Source organism: Callorhinus ursinus, unplaced genomic scaffold, assembly GCF_003265705.2.
Source record: "Callorhinus ursinus isolate GAN/ISIS: 27379988/994484 unplaced genomic scaffold, GSC_fseal_2.0 scaffold19, whole genome shotgun sequence".
Taxonomy (NCBI): domain Eukaryota; kingdom Metazoa; phylum Chordata; class Mammalia; order Carnivora; family Otariidae; genus Callorhinus; species Callorhinus ursinus.
Genome location: NW_027397081.1, coordinates 24,859,359 through 24,878,276, shown reverse-complemented (window position 1 = coordinate 24,878,276; position 18,918 = coordinate 24,859,359). Strand labels below are relative to the sequence as shown.

Genomic DNA, 18,918 nt, shown 5'->3' with positions numbered 1-18,918 from the left:
TTTAAAGATTTTATTTATTTATTTGAGAGAGAGAGAGAATGAGAGATAGAAAGCACAAGAGGGAAGAGGGTCAGAGGGAGAAGCAGACTCCCTGCTGAGCAGGAAGCCCGATGCGGGACTCGATCCCGGGACTCCAGGATCATGACCTGAGCCGAAGGCAGTCGCTTAACCAACTGAGCCACCCAGGCGCCCCTACTTTCATTAAGCCTTATGCCTAGTTTTGAATTAGTGATTGTGAAGTGACTGTTTTTGAGAAAAGCTTTTTTTTGTGCAAAGTTTTTAGTTTTCTTTGGGAAAGACTAAGATAGGGGCATTTATGGGTTTTTTCCCCCCAAAAATGTATTATTCTTGTACCTGAAGTTAAAAATCACATAATCTTGAAAAGTAATGCTTATCTCATGTGGGAAATACCTGAGTTCTTAGTGTTGGTGATTTTAAAGAAAACCTTTCAGAATTAAGTGCTTTTATTTATTGGTGTCAGAATATGAGATTGGAAATTGAATTTAGCTTCTATATAAATAAGATGGCCAAAGTTTCATATTGTTAATATATGTTTTATTGTGTATCATCTCGGTTCCTTTGAGGAAGTAGGCAGCTCTGAATCACTAAGTTTCGTGTCATGTTTCATAAAATGCTTCTTTTTCATGACTTTTTTTCCCCCAAGATTTTATTTGTTTATTTGACAGACAGAGAGAGGGAGAGAGAGAGAGAGAGAGCGCATAAGCAGGGGGAGTGGCAGACAGAGGGAGAAGGAGAAGCAGGCTTCCCACTGAGCAGGGAGCCCAATGCGGGACTCAATCCCAGGACCCTGGGATCATGACCTGAGCCGAAGGCAGATGCTTAACCGACTGAGCCACCCAGGCGCCCCATCATGACTTAATTTTTAAGTGAAAATAACACGTGTTTTGGTGAACCAGTACTCATACATAAATATAAATCATATCTTCTTTATCTAGAGCACATGATTGATATGTCAGTAATGAATTCAGTAATCCCTCTATAACCTAACATCTTTTAGCATCTTTCCTTCTCACCATTAACTACCATATGATCTGACAAAGCAAATAGTTTTATTCTCATGAATGAAACGTAGTGTCACAAGCACTTGTGTTTATTTTTTTAAGTGACCTTCAAAAGGTAAGCATGGTATTTTGGAACCATATGTCAGAATGTATAATCATCACTTAATTATGCTTGCATGAATTAGTGACCTAGCTAGTTAGGCTATTTCCTGGTTGCAAGTATCTTGTCAATCTGCTTAAAAAATTTCAGACTACTCAGTGTACTATTCATTACACCAAAGTAGTAATTTACCGCAATGTAATAATGCCACTGCACTTCTCTGCAGTTCTGTAAGTGATCATTGAGGCACCCCCATGTCTTACTTTATGTATTCTTGCCAAATGTGTCAGCCATAAATCATTAAATTGGAATCCTATATTTTTTTATAACTAATATTATATAGACTCATAATCAAGCCCTCTCATTTTGCCAATGAGGAAATTGAGACCCAAATTACTGATGTGGCCTTCCTAAGTTATATGAAATCTTAGCAGGAACTGCTAAGAACGTCAGTTTCCTGATTGCCAGTTTTTCCTGCATTGCACTGGAATTCACAATCCAGAACAGATTTAAGAGATTGCTTAGTCTTCAGATAAGATATGGTCACCATTACATGTTGATATGTTTTCATATATTGCATATTTTTGCTAATTTCTAATTTTTAAAGTACACTCGAAATTCTTTTTATTTAACCCACTCTTCTCTTGTTCTTTAATCTTAGAAAATGACCGATTCAACAACTGTGATTTTTTTTTTTCACCTCTCTGGAGGTTCAGTAATACTGTTTCTTTTAGGTCTTATCTTTGAAACTTTTAATTGTGCTCTTGTCTCTGCCCTTCAAGTTTTTGTTTCTTGTTAAATTGTGAATTTAGAAATGTAAACCATGTCTTTCATGCTGAAATGATCCAATTCAGTAGGCATTTTGATTATCTGTGTGTCTAGTATACAGGTGTGACATGCAGTACATTCATTCTTTCAACAACTGTGTGAGGTAAATAGTCTGTTTTTCATTTTACAGCTGATGAGTCTAAGACTCAAGAATGTTAATAACTTCCCCAAGGTCATAAAATTAAAGAGAAAGACCAGGATTTGAACCTCAGTCTAGTGGTTTTTTTTCCCCTATTCTTCTGTCATTTTCTAATATGATTTATAGTTGATTAGCTACTCTGAAATCTGCAAGCATATCCTAAATGTTAATAAAGAATTACAGAAATGTACTGAGAATGCAGTCAAGTTTCTTTGCATGACTTAAGTGGAGAGAGTCTAGACACCATTCATATGTACATATTTGAAGACAGATATATGTATCTTTTTTTTCTGATTTAAAAGTATGGGTTTGTAGGTTTTTAGGATAAAAATATGTTTAGAAATTTTGGAAAATATGGGAAATGGAGAAAAAAGAAGAAAATTACCATAATACTACTACCCTGAGATTGCTTGTTTATATTTTTGCCGATTTTTGCTTTGTTTTACATAGTTGTATTTTATAATTGAATTCAGGGATATATATATATGTAATTTTACATAATTTTTATTTATAAAGCATTCCTCCATGTTATTATAATCTCTCTGTAAACATTAGTTAATTAATTTACTATAGTTGACATACAGTATCATATTTAGTTGTAGGTATACCAACAGTGATTTGACATTTATGTACAAAATGATCACCATGATAAATAAAGTTACCATCTGTCACTGTACATAGTTATTACAATATTATTGACCATATTCTTTATGTTGTACTTAATATCCCTGTGACTTACTTATTTTATAACTGGATGTTTGTACCTCTTAATCCCCTTCATTTATTTCTTGCATCCACCATATGTCTCCCCTCTGGCAACCACCAGTTTGTTCTTTGTATTTATGAGTCTGCTTCTCTTTTGTTGTTTGTTTGTTTTGCTTTTTGGAGTCCACATAAAAATGAAATGTTAAGGTGTTTGTCTTTCTATGTCTGACTTATTTCACTTAGCATAACACCCTCTAGGTCCATCTGTGTTGTCATAAATGGCAAGATTCCATTCTTTTTTAATGGCTGAGTAATATTCCATGTACCTATATTCCATAACTTCTTTTTATTCACTTATCTGTCAATGGATACTTAGGTTGCTTCCATATCACATTTATTGTAAATGATGGTGCAGTGAACATAGTGGTGCATACAATATCTTTTTAAATTAGTGTTTTGTTTTATTTGGGTAAATAGCCAGATGAGGAATTGCTGCATCATATGGTATTTCTGTTTTTAAATTTTTGAGGAATTCCCATACTATTTTTTATAGTGTTTCCACCGATTTACATGCCCACCAACAGTACATGAGGGATTCCTTTTTCTATATGTTTGGCAAAAATCGTTATTTCTTGTCTTTTTGATACTATCCATTCTGATAGGTGGGAGTAACATCTCAATGTGGTTTTGATTTGCATTTCCCTGTGATCAGCAGTGTTGAACATTTTTTCATGTGTCTCATGGCCATCTCTATGTCTTCTTTGGAAAAATGTTTATTCAGTTCCTGTGCTCATGCCCATTTTTTAAATGAGATTTTTTTTCTGTCTTGAATTGTTTGAATTCTTTATATATTTTAGATATTAACCCCTTGTCTGATAGATCACTTAAAAGTACCTTTTCCCTTTTAGGAGTTGCCTTTTCATTTGGTTGATGGTTTCATTCTCTGGGCAAAAGCTTTTTAGTGTGCTGTATTCTCAATTTTTTATATTTGTTTTTGTTGCCCTTGTCTGAGGAGACAGAGCCAAAAAAAATACTGCTAAGACTCATGTCAAAGAGTTTATTGCCTGTGTTTGCTTTTGGAAGTTTTATGGTTTCAGGTCTTACATTTGGGTTTTGAATCCATTTTGAGTTTATTTTTGTATATGGTATAAGGAAGTGGTCCAGTTTCATTCTTTTGCCTGTAGCTGTCCAGTTTTCCAAACACCATTTATGGAAGCAACTGTCTTTCCCCATTGTATATTTTTAGCTCCTTTGTCATTGATTAATTGACCATATAAGTATGGGTTTATTTCTGGGCTTTCTACTCTGTTCTGTTGACATAGATGTCTCTTTTTGTGTCAATACTATACTATTTTGATTATCATAGCTTCAAAGTGTAGTTTGAAATCTAGGAGCATGATACCTCCAGCTTTGTTTTTCCTCAAGGTTATTTTGGCTGGGTCTTTTGTGGTTGCATACAAATTTTAGAATTTTTTGTTCTAGTTCTGTGAAAAACACTATTGGTATTTTGATAGCGATTGCATTGAATCCATAGATTGCTTTGGGTAGTATGGACATTTAAACAATATTAAATCTTCCAATCATGAGCATGGTGTATCTTTACATTTATTTATGGCATCTTTACTTTCTTTCATTGATATCTTATAGTTTTCAGAGTATAGGTATTTCACCTCCTTGGTTAAATTTATATCTAGGTATTTTATTATTTTTGATGCAATTGTAAATGGGATTTTTTTCTTAATTTCTCTTTCTGCTAGCTTGTTATTAGTATATAGAAATGAAACAGATTTCTTTATATTAATGTATCTGAAACTTTATTGAATTCATTCATTATTTCTAATAGTTTTATCAGTGGAGTCTTTAGGGTTGTCTATGTATATAGTACCATGTTATCTTCAAATAGTGACAGTTTGACTTCTTCCTTACCAAATAACATTCTTTTTATTTCTTTTTCTTGTCTGATTGCTGTGGCAAGGGCTTCCAGTACTTTGTTGAATAAAAGTGGTGAGACTGCATTCTTGATATATTCCTGATCTTAAAGGAACAGACTTCAGCTTTTTACCATTGAGTATGATGTTATCTGTAGGAGTGTTGTATATGACCTTTATTATATTGAGGTATGCTCCCTCTATTCCCACTTTATTGAGAGTTTTTTTATCATGAATGGATGTTAAATTTTATCAAATGCATTTTTTTGCATCTGTTGAAATGATCATATGATTTTTTATTCATTTTATTAATGTGATGTATCATACTGATTGATTTGTGGCTATTGAACCATCTTTGCATCCCTGTCAAATCCCTCTTGATTGTGGTGTATGATCCTTATAATGTACTGTTGAATTTGGTTGTATAATATTTTGTTGAGGAATTTTGCATTTACATTCATCAGAGATATTGGTCTGTAATTTTCTTTCTTCGTAGTGTCTTTGTCTGGTTTTGGTATCACAGTAATGCTAGCTTCATAGAATGAATTTGGAAGCATTCCTTCCTCTTCCATTTTTTGAAACATGTTGAGAAGGCTAGGTATTCCGTCTTCTTTACATTATTTTTTCAAATTAATCCATGAAGCCATCTGGCCCTGGACTTTTGTTTGTTGGGTTTTTTCATTACTGATTGAATTTCATTACTAGTAATTGGTCTGTTCAGATATTGTTTCTTCTTGCTTAAGTGTTAGAATAATTTATGTTTCTAGGAATTTATCCATTTTTTGTAGTTTGTCTAATTTGTTGATGTGTAATTGTAGTAGTCTAATAATATTTTGTATTTCTGGGGTAAGTTGTAACTTCTCTTCTTTCACTTATGATTTTATTTACTTGACTCCTCTTTTTTTCTTGATTAGTCTGCTTAAAGTTTTGTTTTGTTTTGTTTTTGTTTTTGTTTTATTTTTTAAGTAATTTCTATACCCAGTGTGGAGCTCAAACTTACAACCCCGAGATCAAGAGTTATAGGCTCCACCAACTGAGCCAGCCAGTCATCTCTGGCTAAAAGTTTATGAATTTTGTTTATCTTTTCAAGGAACCAGTTCCTAGTTTCACTGATCTTTTCTAATGTTTTTAGTTTTATTTCATTTATCTGCTCTGATGTTTATTATTTTCTAACTTTGATTTTGTTTTATTTTTCTTTTTCCAATTTCTATAGGAGTAAATGTGAATTGTTTTTAGATTTTTCTTGTTTCTATAAAGATTTTATTTATTTATTTGAGAGAGGGAGACAGAGATAGCCATAAAGATAGCAAGAAAGAGCACAAGTGGGGAGGAGAGGGAGAAGCAGGCTCCCTGCTGGGCAGGGAGCCCAACTTGGGGCTTGATCATGACCTGAGTCAAAGGCAGACACTTAATCGACTGAGCCACCCAGGGGCCCTGAGATTTTTCTTGTTTCTTGAGGTAGGCCTGTAGTGTTCTAAACTTCCCTCTTAGAACTGCTTTTGCTATTCCCTTAAGATTTTGAACAGTTGTGTTTCCATTTTCATTTTTCTCCAGGTATTTTTTTCACTTCTTCTTTGATTTCTTCATTGATCAGGTAGTTGTTTAGCCTCCATATGATTGTGTTTTTTCTAATTTTTGCCCTGGAATTGATTTCTAGTTCCATACCATTGTGATGGGAAAAGGTTCTTGATATGATTTCAGTCTTTCAACATTTATTTTAGACTTGTTTTATGGCCTAACATGTGATATGTTCTGTAAAATGTTCCATGTGCACTTGAAAAGAATGTGTATTGTGCTGTTTTGGTAATGTTCTGTCTATATGTATGTCAAGTCCATCTGGTCTGATGTGTTGTTTAAGGTCACTGATTCCTTATTGATTTTCTGTCTAGACACCACATGCATTGATGTAAATGGGGTGTTAATGTTCCCTACTGTTACTGTCAGTTTCTTGCTTTCTGTCTGCTATTTACAGTTGTTACATTATCTTGTTGGATTGATCTCAATCATTGTATAATATTAGCCTCTCTTTGTCTCTTGTTATAGTCTTTGTTTTAAAGTATTTTGTCTGATACAAGTATTGCTATGCCAGCTTTCTTTTTGTTACATTTGCGTGAAGTATTATTTTTCATCTTTTCATTTTCAGTCTGTATGTGTCTTCATGCCTGAAATGAATCTCTTGTAGGCAGTATATAGATGGGTCTTACATTTTTATCCATTTAGTTAGCTATTGTCTTTTAACTGGAGCATTTAGTCCATTTACATTTAAAGCAGTCGTGGATGGTTTTGTACTCATTGCCATTTTGTTAATTGTTTTCTAATTGTTTTGTATTTCTTCTCTTATTCTCTTACCTTTTAACTTGACTTCTTATTGTTATGTTTGGATTCCTTTCTATTATTTTTAATGTATCTATTATAGATTTTTGTTTTGTCATCAACCTGAAGTTCATATGTAACACTCTTTGTACATAGCAATCTGTTTTAACTTGATGGTCCCTTAGGTTGAAACACATTCTAAAAGTCTTACATTTTTACTCCCCACCCCCTTATTTTATGTATTTGACTTCATATTTTATACCTTTTTATTTAGTGTATTCCTTTACTAATTATTGTAGATATTGTTCATTTTACTACATTTATTTTTTAACCTTCATACCAGCTTTATAAGTGATCGATCCACCATCTTTTTTTATGTTAGCTTTTACTGGTGAAATTTTTTCTTTCATAATTTTCTTACTTTTAGTTATGGCCCTTTCCTTTATGCTTAAAGAAATCCTTTCAACATTTCTTATAATGCCAGTTTAGTGGTGAACTTTTTAAAATTTTGCTTGTGTGGGAAACTCCTTATATCTCCTTCAGTTCTGAATGAAAACTTTGCTGGTGTAGACTGTTCTTGGTTGTAGGTTTTTTCCTTTCAGCAGTTTGAATATATCATGCCACTTCCTTCTGGCCTGAAAACTTGCTGCTGAAAAATCAGCTGATAGTCTTATGGGTGGTCTCTATACTTACTACTGGCTATTCTCTTGTTGCTTTTAAGATTCTCTCTTTATCTTTAATTTTTGACATTTAAATTCTTAATATGTCTTGGTATGGTTCTCTTTGTGTTTGTCTTGTTTGGGGCTTCCATTACTTCCTGGACTTTGATGTCTGTTTCCTTTCTCAGGTTGGGGAAGTCTTCAGAGGCTTCTTAAGTGGAAACTTCAAATCAGGAGCCTTTGTGGGAGATAGTCCAGGCCAACTGGTTACAATCCCAGGTCATTATATAGTCTGAGTGATAGTTAGAATATTAAAAGCTGGTATAGCATGGGCCCAAAGCAAGTGGAACAGATGCCTATCATACAGATCTCATTTAGCAACATTGCTGTGTCTCAGGTGAATATTAACCATTTTTAAAGTGACTCAGAGGGGCGCCTGAGTGGCTCACTTGGTTAAGCATCTGCCTTTGGCTCAGGTCATGATCTTGGATTCCTGGGATCGAGCCTCACATTGGGCTCCCTGCTCAGTGGGGAGTCTGCTTCTCCCTCTGCCTCTCCCCCCTGCTTGTGCTCTCTCTCTCTCTCAAATAAATAAAATATTTTTTAAAAAGTGACTCAGATGCCTTGGAAAATAGATCCTTAATGCCTTGCCCAAGCCCCCAATGCCATTCCTTTCATACTAATCATGATTTAGAATAAGTTGTCTTAACCAAATAGGCATATTATTTTTCAAATGTTCCTTCCATTATTTCTCATTCTGTTCTTTAAGTACAGAAACTGAAAAAAAGTATTATGTAGAACAAACAGATTGGCTGGTGTGGATGAAAAAACACTTGTGTCATGATACTGATCTGAATGGTAATATATTTTTTCTGAAAATCATACTAATTTTTCCTCTGCCTATTCCTTACTTTTCAGAAAACGTAATATGTTTAATTTGAACTTAATGAATATTAATAATTCTTGGAAATCTGGTCACATGTCAAAGAAGATACTAGAAAAACTTTTACTCTCTCAAGTGTTGAACATTCAGTAATTTTAAAAAGTCCAAAAAGAGATAAACTCTCATACTAATTGAGCCCCGTTACTTAGAGTAAATCATTTATAAGTATAATGTCAATGGTAATGAGTCTACATGCCACTCAGTGGTCTATTGTTTTATTCTTTAGCAAGTAAGCAAACATCAGGTTTTAAGTGTTGATTTTTTAAAATGGCAAATTTAAACCTAGCTGTTACAAGAATTTATTCTAACGTGTGTCCTAATGAAAATCCTTTATGATCTTTCCTTTCTGTAAGTATACTTTTGTTAGTGTAAGAAATCACTGCTTAACAAAGTACTTACTATTTTTTTGTTTCATTGTAAGCTTTAGACCAGTTAAAATGAATGGTTTTATTGTATTTGGATTATATGAACTACCTTTGTATTTTAACGAGGATTCATCATTATATAATAGTTTATTTTTTCTGAGGCTCAAGTTTTTCATAAATATTTACAGTACTCTGAAAGCTCCTTTGTGTCCTGGTAGGTGGGGTAAACAGTTGGTTTTAGGGGAATGCTTTCCTGCCTCAAAATATCTCCTGCTTGAAATTCCACCATCGGAAATGCATTCCTTGGTATTAAGTATCTCCTCCACTTAGTCCACTTAGAAAATGCTCTTACTAAGGGGTGGGGTCAACTGTTCACATTTCTAGAACATCTGTGTATGAACAAAATACATAGATAGATTGTTAAACATCCAAACCTTGTAACTCTTTTGTGAAATATGTTACTATTTTCATTTTATAGGTGAGTAAACTGTTGCTGATGGGTGTTAAGTAACTTATGTAAAGTCCTATATCTAGGATAAGGCCCCGCTAAGATTAAATCAGTTCATTCTCTTTTCCAGTCATCTCTTTTTACTGAACTTCATCATATCATTAAAGAGAGAATTCTTTTTCAGTTATCTTTTCCATGATAAAGGGACTTCGTGGGTGAGGACTATTTTTCTTAGAAAGAACAGCAGATATCTCTGTTATTACCAAACTAGCCCAAGGTGCTATATCTTGTTAGGATGTTGTGATTAGCATTTGTGTTTGCATCCTGTAATCAATGAGAACCATTTAAACTGCTAGAGTGATGTAAAATGTAAATTGAAAATGTTATCTTCATCGTTAACACTCTTCAATAGATATTCACTGTATTTAGAACTGAACTCAAACTGCTAACTAAGGCCTGTGAGGGTCCCACCTGATCAGACCTTGCCTACCTCTTCTGTATCATGTCATGACAATCTGCTTATTCCTTTGTTCTGGTCATGCTAGCTTTCATTCAGTTTTTAAAAGACTAAGTTCTTTCCTTACTACTAAGTATTGAACACTGCTCAGCTTGTAACTCTTTTCACACTGTGTACTTACTGTGTCTGGTGCCTTCTCAGTTTTCAGGACAGAGTTTAGATATCACCTCAGAAGGGCTTTTCCTGACTACCTTCCCTGAGTAGGTTTTTGTTTAATCTCTTCACAGAACAAAGTTAGAATTATTTTACTTCTGCATTTATTTACTTTAAAAAGTATTTGTTCAAAAAGATATATGCACCTCTATGTTTATTACAGCATTATTTACAATAATCAAGATATGGCATCGACCCTGAGTAGCCATTAGTAGATGAATAGGTAAAGTTATGGTGTATATATACACAGTGGACTATTATTCACCCATAAAAAAGAAGGAGATCTTGCTACTTGTGACAACATGGATGGAAGCTAGAGGGTATTATGCTAAGTGAAATAAGTCAGACAGAGAAAGACAAATACCATATGGCTTCACTTATATGTGGAATCTAAAAAGCCAAACAAACAAACAGAATAGAAATAGACTCATAAATACAGAGAACAAACTAGTGTTTGACAGAGGGGAGGTGGTTGGCGAGATGGGCAAAATAGGTGAAGGGAGGTGGTATATACTTCCAGTTATAAAATAAATAAATCATGGAGTGTAATAACATTGCATGATGACAGATGGTAACTACACTTACTGTGGTGAGCATTTTGTAATGTACAGAATTGTTGAAGCACCGTGTTGTGCCCCTGAAATTAGTATAACATTGCATTTCAACAATGCTTAAGTAACATGTATTTTTCTCACTAGAGATAAATTCTCAGAAGTTGGAGATTTGATGGTTCTCTGTTGCATCTCTAATGCTTACTCCAGTTCTTGTACTATGTAGGTCCTCAGTAATGAGAGAAGAACAAATTTTTGCCTTAGAAATTTGATCCTAGGTACATTAGAGATTTCTTTCTCTCATCCTTCTTTTTCAGCCATATCAAGAATTGTTGATATTTTATTTTACTGGTTGGATAGCAAAAATTACTTGATAGTAATAATTATTAAGGATAGAAGTTAGCAGTAAATTAAAATTTAAGCAGATATACATAAGGAGTTTTTCGTATTTTTGTTTTGTTATTTATAAAATACGTGAATTTCTAAAATATTCTGATCATGTAGTTGATTCTTGAAAAACATCGGTCTGAGTAGATGGTTCCACTTACACATAGATTTTTTTTTTTTATAAATACAGTACATTACTGGAAATGTATCTTATGATTTTCTTAACACTTTTTTCTACCTCATTTAAAAAAAGAATATAGTACATAATATAACATGAAATATGCTTATTGACTGTTTATGTTATTGGCACAGCTTCTAGTCAAGAGTAGGCTGTTAGAAGTTATGTTTTGGAGGAGCAAAACTTATATGTGGATTTTTGTGTACTGAGGTCAATGACCCTTACCCCCATGTTGTTCAAGGGTCAGTTGTATTTTATTCAGTTTATTTGGAAATTTGATGATTAAAGCTTTTTTTTACATATGAAATTTAAAGTTCTTTCATATCTGCTAAAATGGGAGATATTTTACTATTTTTAGAATTTTCTCAGTGAATTTAACAGTTTTAGATGATTTGCAAAAACATTGCAAAAACATTGTACTGACCTCAGTACACAAAAATCCACATACAAGTTTTGCTCCTCCAAAACATAACTTCTAACAGCCTACTCTTGACTAGAAGCTGTGCCAATAACATAAACAGTCAATAAGCATATTTCCTATGTTATGTACTATATTCTTTTTTTAAATGAGGTAGTAAAAAGTGTTAAGAAAATCATAAAACAAAAAAAACCATAAAACCTTATATTAAGGTTTTCATCTTGTGAATGATACTCTGTTTAAAAGAACAGACTTTTGCTGGCACAAGAACATTTTTAAATATTGAAAGAAATCAGTTCACTGATGTATAAGGAAATGAATTTTGAAATCCAATCCCCCACCCAAACTTACTTTTTAAGGCTCTTTTGCATTTTTGTGGTTGGTTGTTGATCTTTATTTCCTTCAGTAATACTGCCTAGAGGGATGAAAACATGAATAGTTTTTAAAAATTAGTATATTTTTTAGAAGTTTTAGGCTCACAGCAAACTTTAGTGAAAAGTACAAGGTTCCTGTATACCTCTTATCCCCGCATATGCTCAATCTTGTTCACTATGGACATCTTTCCCCAACGTGGTACCTTTGTTGCAAATGATGCTACATTCCTTTGTCAGCGAGGGTTTAGTCATGGTGTTGTACATTCTGTGGGTTTGGACAAATTTATAATTATATGTACCCACTGTTAGGGTATCATACATAATAGTTTCACTGCCCTCAAAATTCTCTGTGCTGTATTTATCTTTCACTTCTCCCTAACTAGTGGTGACCACAGATATTTTTACTGTCTGTAGTTTTGCCTTTTTCAAAATGTCATATAGTTTGAATTATTACAGTATGTAGCCTTTCCAGCTTGGCTTCTTTCACTTAGTAATACACATTTAAGTTTCCTCCATGTCTTCTCATGGCTTCTTTCTTCTTAGTGCTGAATAATATTCCTTTGTTTGGATGTACCACAGTTTACATATCCATTCACCAGCTGAAGGATGTCTTGGTTGCTTCTAAATTTCAGCAATTATGAATAAAGTTGCTATAAACATTCACCTGCAGGCGTTTGTGTGGACATAACTTTTAGCTCATCTGGATAAACACCAAGGAGTCCCAATTGCTGGAAGCTATGGTAAGGTATGTTTAGTTTTATAAGAAACTGACAAACTGTCTTCCAAAGTGGGTTTGCCATTTTGTATTCCTACTAGCAATGAAAGAAATTTCCTGTTGCTTCACATCTTCGTCAGCGTTTGGTTTTACCAATTCTGGATTTTTGTCATTCTAATAGGTGTGTAGTAGTATCTCATTTTAGTTTGCATTTCATATGATATGATAACATATGATATCTTTTCATATACTTATTTATCATTTGCATATCTTTTTGATGAGGTGTCTGTTAAGGTCTTTGGACCATTTTTAAATCAGTTTTCTTATTGTTGATTTTTTTAAAAGATTTTTTTATTTTTATTTATTTGACAGAGACACAGTGAGAGAGGGAACACAAGCAGAGGGAGTGGGAGAGGGAGAAGCAGGTCTCCTGCTGAGCAGGGAACCTGACGCGGGGCTCAATCCCAGAACCCTGGGATCACGACCTGAGCTGAAGTCAGATGCTTAAAGATGGAGCCACCCAGGCACCCCTTATTATTGATTTTTAAGAGTTCTTTATATATTTTGGATAATAGTCCTTTATCAGATACATCTTTTGTCAGTTCTTTCACTCAAGTCTATTACTGGTCTTTTCATTTTCTTGATAGTGTCTTGACACAGCAGAAAATTTTAATTTCAGTGTAGGTCAGCTCAACAATTCTCTCTCTCTCTTTTTTTAAGATTTTATTTATTTATTTGACACAGAAAGAGAGAGAGTGAGAGCAGGAACACAAGCAGGGGGAGTGGGAGAGGGAGAAGCAGGCTTCGTGTGGAGCAGGGAGCCCGATGTGGGACTTGATCCCAGAACCCTGGGATCATGACCTGAGCCGAAGACAGACGCTAAGACTGAGCCACCCAGGCGCCCCTCATCAATTCTTTCTTTCATGGATTGTGCCTCTAGTGTTGTATCTAAAAAAGTCCATCATCAAACCCAAGATCATCTCTGTTTTCTCCTATGTCATTTTCTGAGTTTTATCATTTTGCATTTTACATTAAGACCTGTGGTCCATTTTGAGTGATTTTGTGAAAGCTGTAAGGCCTATGTATAGATTTATATTTTTGCCCATGGATTTTGCCAGTTTTTCCAATACTATTTTTTGAAAAAGCTATCTTTTTATCCATTGTGTTGCCTTTTCTCTTTTGTTAAAGATTGGTTGACAATATTTAGGTAAGTCTATTTCTGGGCTCTCTATTCTGTTACATTGGTGTATTTGTTGTTTTTTTTTTTTTTTGCCAGAACCACACCATTTTGATTATTGTAGATAATATTGTAGATAGTGTAGATAACTTATTATGATAAGTCTTTAAGTCAGTGTCATTCTTCCAACTTTGTTCTTTGTCAATGTTGTGTTAGCTATTCTGGGTCTTTTGCCTCTCTGTATAAACTTTAGAAACCGTTTGTTGATAATGACAAAAATAACTTGCTTTGGTTTTGATTGGCATAGCACTGTGAATCTAGATCAAGTTGGGAAGAATCGACATCTTGACAATATTGACTTTTCCTATCCCTGAACATGGTATATCGCTCAAATTTTTTAGTCCTTTGTTTACTTCTACCAGAGTCTTGTAGTTTTCCTCATATAGATCTTATACATAGTTTTTAAGACTTATACTTAATTACTTCTTTTTTGGGAGGTTGCTGATATAAATGCTATTGTGTTTTTAATTTCAAATTGAACTTATTCATTGTTGGTGCCTAGGAAAGCAGTTGACTTTTGTATATTAACTTTGTATTCTGCTATTTTGGTATAATCACTTAATAGTTCCAGAAGGATTTTAGATAATTCTTTTGTAATGTATACCTAGATGATCATGTCATCTGTGTACAAAGGCTGTTTAATTTCTTCCTTCCCCATTTGTATATCTTTTATTTCCTTTTCTTACCTTAATGCATTAGCTATAAATTCCAGTACAGTGTTGAAAAGCAGTGGGGAGGGGCGCCTGGGTGGCTCAGTCGTTAAGTGTCTGCCTTCGGCTCAGGTCATGATCCTAGGGTCCTGGGATTGAGCCCTGTATCAGGCTCCCTCCTTAGCGGGAAGCCTGCTTCTCCCTCTCCCATTCCCCCTGCTTGTGTTCCCTGTCTCGCTGTGTGTCTCTCTGTCAAATAAATAAATAAAATCTTTAAAAAAAGAAGAAAAGCAGTGGACAGAGGGGACATCCTTGTTCCTGATCTTATTTGGAAAGCTTCAAGTTTCTCACTATTGCATATGATACTCGCTGTAGTTTTATAGACATTCTTTATCAAGTTGAGGAAATATCCCACTAATCTTAGTTTACTGAGAATTTTTATCATGAATGAGTGTTGGATGTTGGCAAATGCTTTTTGGACATCTGTCAATGTGATCATGTGATTTTACTTCTTTAGCTTATTGATGTGATTAATTTCATTAACTAAGTTTGAATGTTGAACCAGCTTTGCATGCATGCCTGGGATAGATTCTACTTGATTGTGGTATATAATTATTTTCCATGTTGTTGGATTTGATTAGCTAATAATGTTGATTTTTTCATCAGTATTCTTGAGAGATATTGTTCTGTAGTTTTCCTTTTTTGTAATGTCTTTGTTTTGTTTTGGTAATAGGTTAATTCTAGCCTCATAGAATGAATTGGGAAGTATTCCCTCTGTTTCAATCTTCTGAAAGAGATTATAGAGAATTGGTATAATTTCTTTCTTAAGTATTTGGTATAATTCAAATATTGTGAACCAATTTTGGCTTGCTGCTTTCTCTTTTGGAAGTTTATTAATTAGTGATTCAATATTTTAAATAGATATAGGCCTTATTCAGATTATCCATTTCTTTTTGTGTGAGTTTTGGCAGATTGTGTCCTTTGAGGACCTGGGTCAATTTCATCTAGGTTATCAAATATGTGAGCATAGAGTTATTTATAGTATTTATTATCCTTTTAATGTTCATATGATCTGTTGTGATGTTCTCTTTTTCATTTCTGATATTAGTAATTTGTGTTTTCTCTTCTTTTTGTTTTACTTAGCCTGCCTAGGGGTTTATTGATTTTATTGATCTTACCAAAGAATCAGCTTTTGGTTTTGTTAATTTTCTCTATTGATTTCCTGTTTTAAAGTTCATTGCTTTCTACTATAATTTTTATTTCTTCTGCTTACTTCGTTCTAATTTTCTCTTTTTTTAAGATAGAATTGTATATAATTGAGTTTAGCTCTTTCTTCTTTTCTAGACTTCTAGGTATCTCCAATTCTGGGGAAAGCAGTTTGCCCTGTGACCTCATTTCTCTCATGGATCTATGAAGAGTTACTGATTTTTCAGTTTGTTACTTGTTAGGACAGAGTGGCAACCTCTAAGCTCCTTATATACTGGAAAAAAGTCTGATTATTACTTTTAACCTGACAGACAAGATCATTTCTGAAATGTGACTGAATCACAATGTGTTTTCACTGGGCTTCTTACTTTTATGTGGTACTTGATAAGACAGAGCCAGAGGAACTAAAAAGTTGAACTTGCAGAACAAATGTAAAGCATAGTACAATGTATTTTAATGCCTCTTTTAAAAATATATTTTGAATACTTATATAGGAAGAAGTCCTAAGTAAGAAAGGCCTTCCAACTTCTTTTTTATTTCTTTTAAGCAAAAAAATTAATATCTTAGTGTAATAAGCCATTTAATATATCACTTCAGAATGCATTCAAGGAAATTTCTTGACTAAGAAACTATTTGAATAAATGTGTTACAGCTCTCAAAGGGCTAATAGTTACATCAAATACTTTTGCTAGACATGCACTATAATAGGTTTTGTTAAGTTTGCTAAATGCTATGTAGCAGTATACAACATATTTTAGTAGAAAGATTGGCAAAGATATGAATAGATAATTCTTAAAAGAATGAAAGATATTTCACCTATTGGAAAATTTAAATGATATTTTCAGTATTAGGGAAGATGCAGCAAAATAGGCACAAACAGTAAAAATTGGTACAACCTTCCCATTTTTAGAAATTGCGTGTGTGTATTTTATTTTTATTTAAAAATAAGTTTAGTCTTACAGAAAATTTGCAAAATAGCATAGAGAAATCCAATATATCCTTGCACTTAGGTTTGTCTGATGTCACATTTTTAAGGAATTTATTCTAAAGAAGTGTAAGACATTGGAACATAGACTTAAATACAGATGTGTTATTACAATCTAGTTTTCGATTATTGTACTGTAATCTGGGAACTTTCCAAGTCTGTCAGTTTGCACGTTTCAACAGCTTTTCCAAAATTAGTCTTGTGAAGGTATCGTTCTAGTGTCAGTGCATGTTAACGGTTTCAGCCAAACTAATATTTGCCTGTTATATGACAAGTATGTGACTAACGTAGCATTCAGAAGGTATTTTTGTGACAGCCAGCTATACCAGTGAGAAAAATATCAGTAGAGATAACCAGTGTTTAATGAATGATTGGCAGGCAGTGTGATATGTGTTATTTCATTTAATCTTCCAACAACCCCAGGTACCGTTAACTTTCTGATTTTACAGATGCATAAACTGAGATTTAGAAGAGTTACCTAAGGTCACATCCTAGCAAGTAGCCCACAGTAGTCTGCATTTATATCCTACTTTACTGATTACCACGCTTCTCATTCTTTTCTCCCTTCTCTCTTCCCTCTGTGTTTCACAATCTTATAGGTCTAGAAATCTGTTTTGTATGCCAAGGAAAAAGTGATATTCCAGGTACCAAATGTTACCTTATGTCTTAGTTTGGGGTGCCTTCACAAAGTACCGTAGACTGGGTACCTTATAAACAATAGAAGTTTATTTCTCACAGTTCTGGAAGCTGGAAGTCAGAGATCAGGAGGTCAGAATGGCAAAGTTCTGGTGAGAGCCATTTTTCAGATTGCAAACAGATGATTTCTTATAATCTCATATGGCAGAGTAGAGAAGGAGAAGCGAGCTCTTTTATGACTCCTCTAAGGGTACTAATCCCATTCATGAGGGCTCTACCCTCCTAACCTCATCTTATCCTAATTATTTCCCAAAGGCTCCACTTCTTAAAGCCATCATATCGGAGGGTTGGGTTTCTACATAGGAGTTTTGGGGAGACACAAGCAGTTAGTCCCTAATGTCTTACAATCATTTCAGAATATTCGTCATTTATTAAAGAATGCTTAATGAAAAATGATTAAAAGCAGAGCCAATTTCTGTTCTAAAAGCACTGGGTACCAGCAAAATGCAGTACTACATTTTCTCTTATATTGACCATTTTGCTTAGTCTTTTGGCTCAACAAGAGTAATAAATGTGAATGTACCAGGTTGTCAAGTTATTTCACTCCTTACCTCCAATATAGTGGAATGATTATACACGTTTAGAGTTGATCCTGATTCATTGCTTCACCTTTGTACTAGTGACTTAAAATGCTGATGTTACATTTTCTTCTGAAAGAAAACAGGAAAACAAAACAAAAATAAAATGTCACCAAGATATATGAATTATTTTTAAATACTGATACTAAAATAAAATAAAATAATGATATTAAATTTAAGAGTTACTTTCTAAAACAAAAGTGGTAATTCAGCCATATGGGAAAATAACCTGTGACCTCTAAAGATATGTTACCTTCCCTAGTTGAAACCCTGACGTACTTAAAAGTAATCAATAATTGTGTTCTGTTTTTTTTCTTTTTTTTTTAAAGATTTTATTTATTCATTTGAGACACAGAGATAGAGAGAGAGAGAGAGCATGAGCAGGGGGAGAGGCAGAGGGAGAGGGAAAAGCAGGCTTCCTGCCGAGCCAGGAGCCCAATGTGGGGCTCGATCCCAGGACCCCGGGATCAGGACCTGAGCCGAAGGCAGACGCCCAACCATCTGAGCCACCCAGGAGCCCCAATAATAGTGTTCTTGTTTCTTTTGAGTTTCTTAGCTTTTGGTGACCAGTCATTTGTTCTGCTAAATACCATGGAGTTTTGTTTACTAAACTAATGTTTAGTCAGGTTAATTTGTTTACTGTTACTAATTTTAGTATGTTTGGCTCAGAACAAGTTCTCTAAATCAATAAAGAATAGAAATAACCAGCATGTACTGAGCCATTTCTGTTACCTGGTACTCTACCAATCACTTTACATTAATTTACTTAATTAAATTCTTAAACAGCCAGGATTCACAATGGGGACATTCTGATCCTAATGTC

At 33.9% G+C, this 18,918-nt stretch overlaps 1 protein-coding gene and 1 long non-coding RNA gene across 7 annotated transcripts in view; one reads left to right on the top strand and one right to left on the bottom strand.

Annotated features, from left to right (window-relative positions):
- Nucleotides 1–3,044, bottom strand: part of LOC141374552 (uncharacterized) — a 68,959-nt gene extending 65,915 nt beyond the window's left edge. Inside the window, exon 1 of the long non-coding RNA XR_012381555.1 lies at nt 2,829–3,044. This is a non-coding gene — a long non-coding RNA (uncharacterized lncRNA). The remainder of the gene's footprint in view (nt 1–2,828) is intronic.
- The window catches only part of ARHGAP32 (Rho GTPase activating protein 32), a 311,991-nt gene that overhangs the window by 192,942 nt on the left and 100,131 nt on the right, over nt 1–18,918 (top strand). The window lies entirely within an intron of this gene.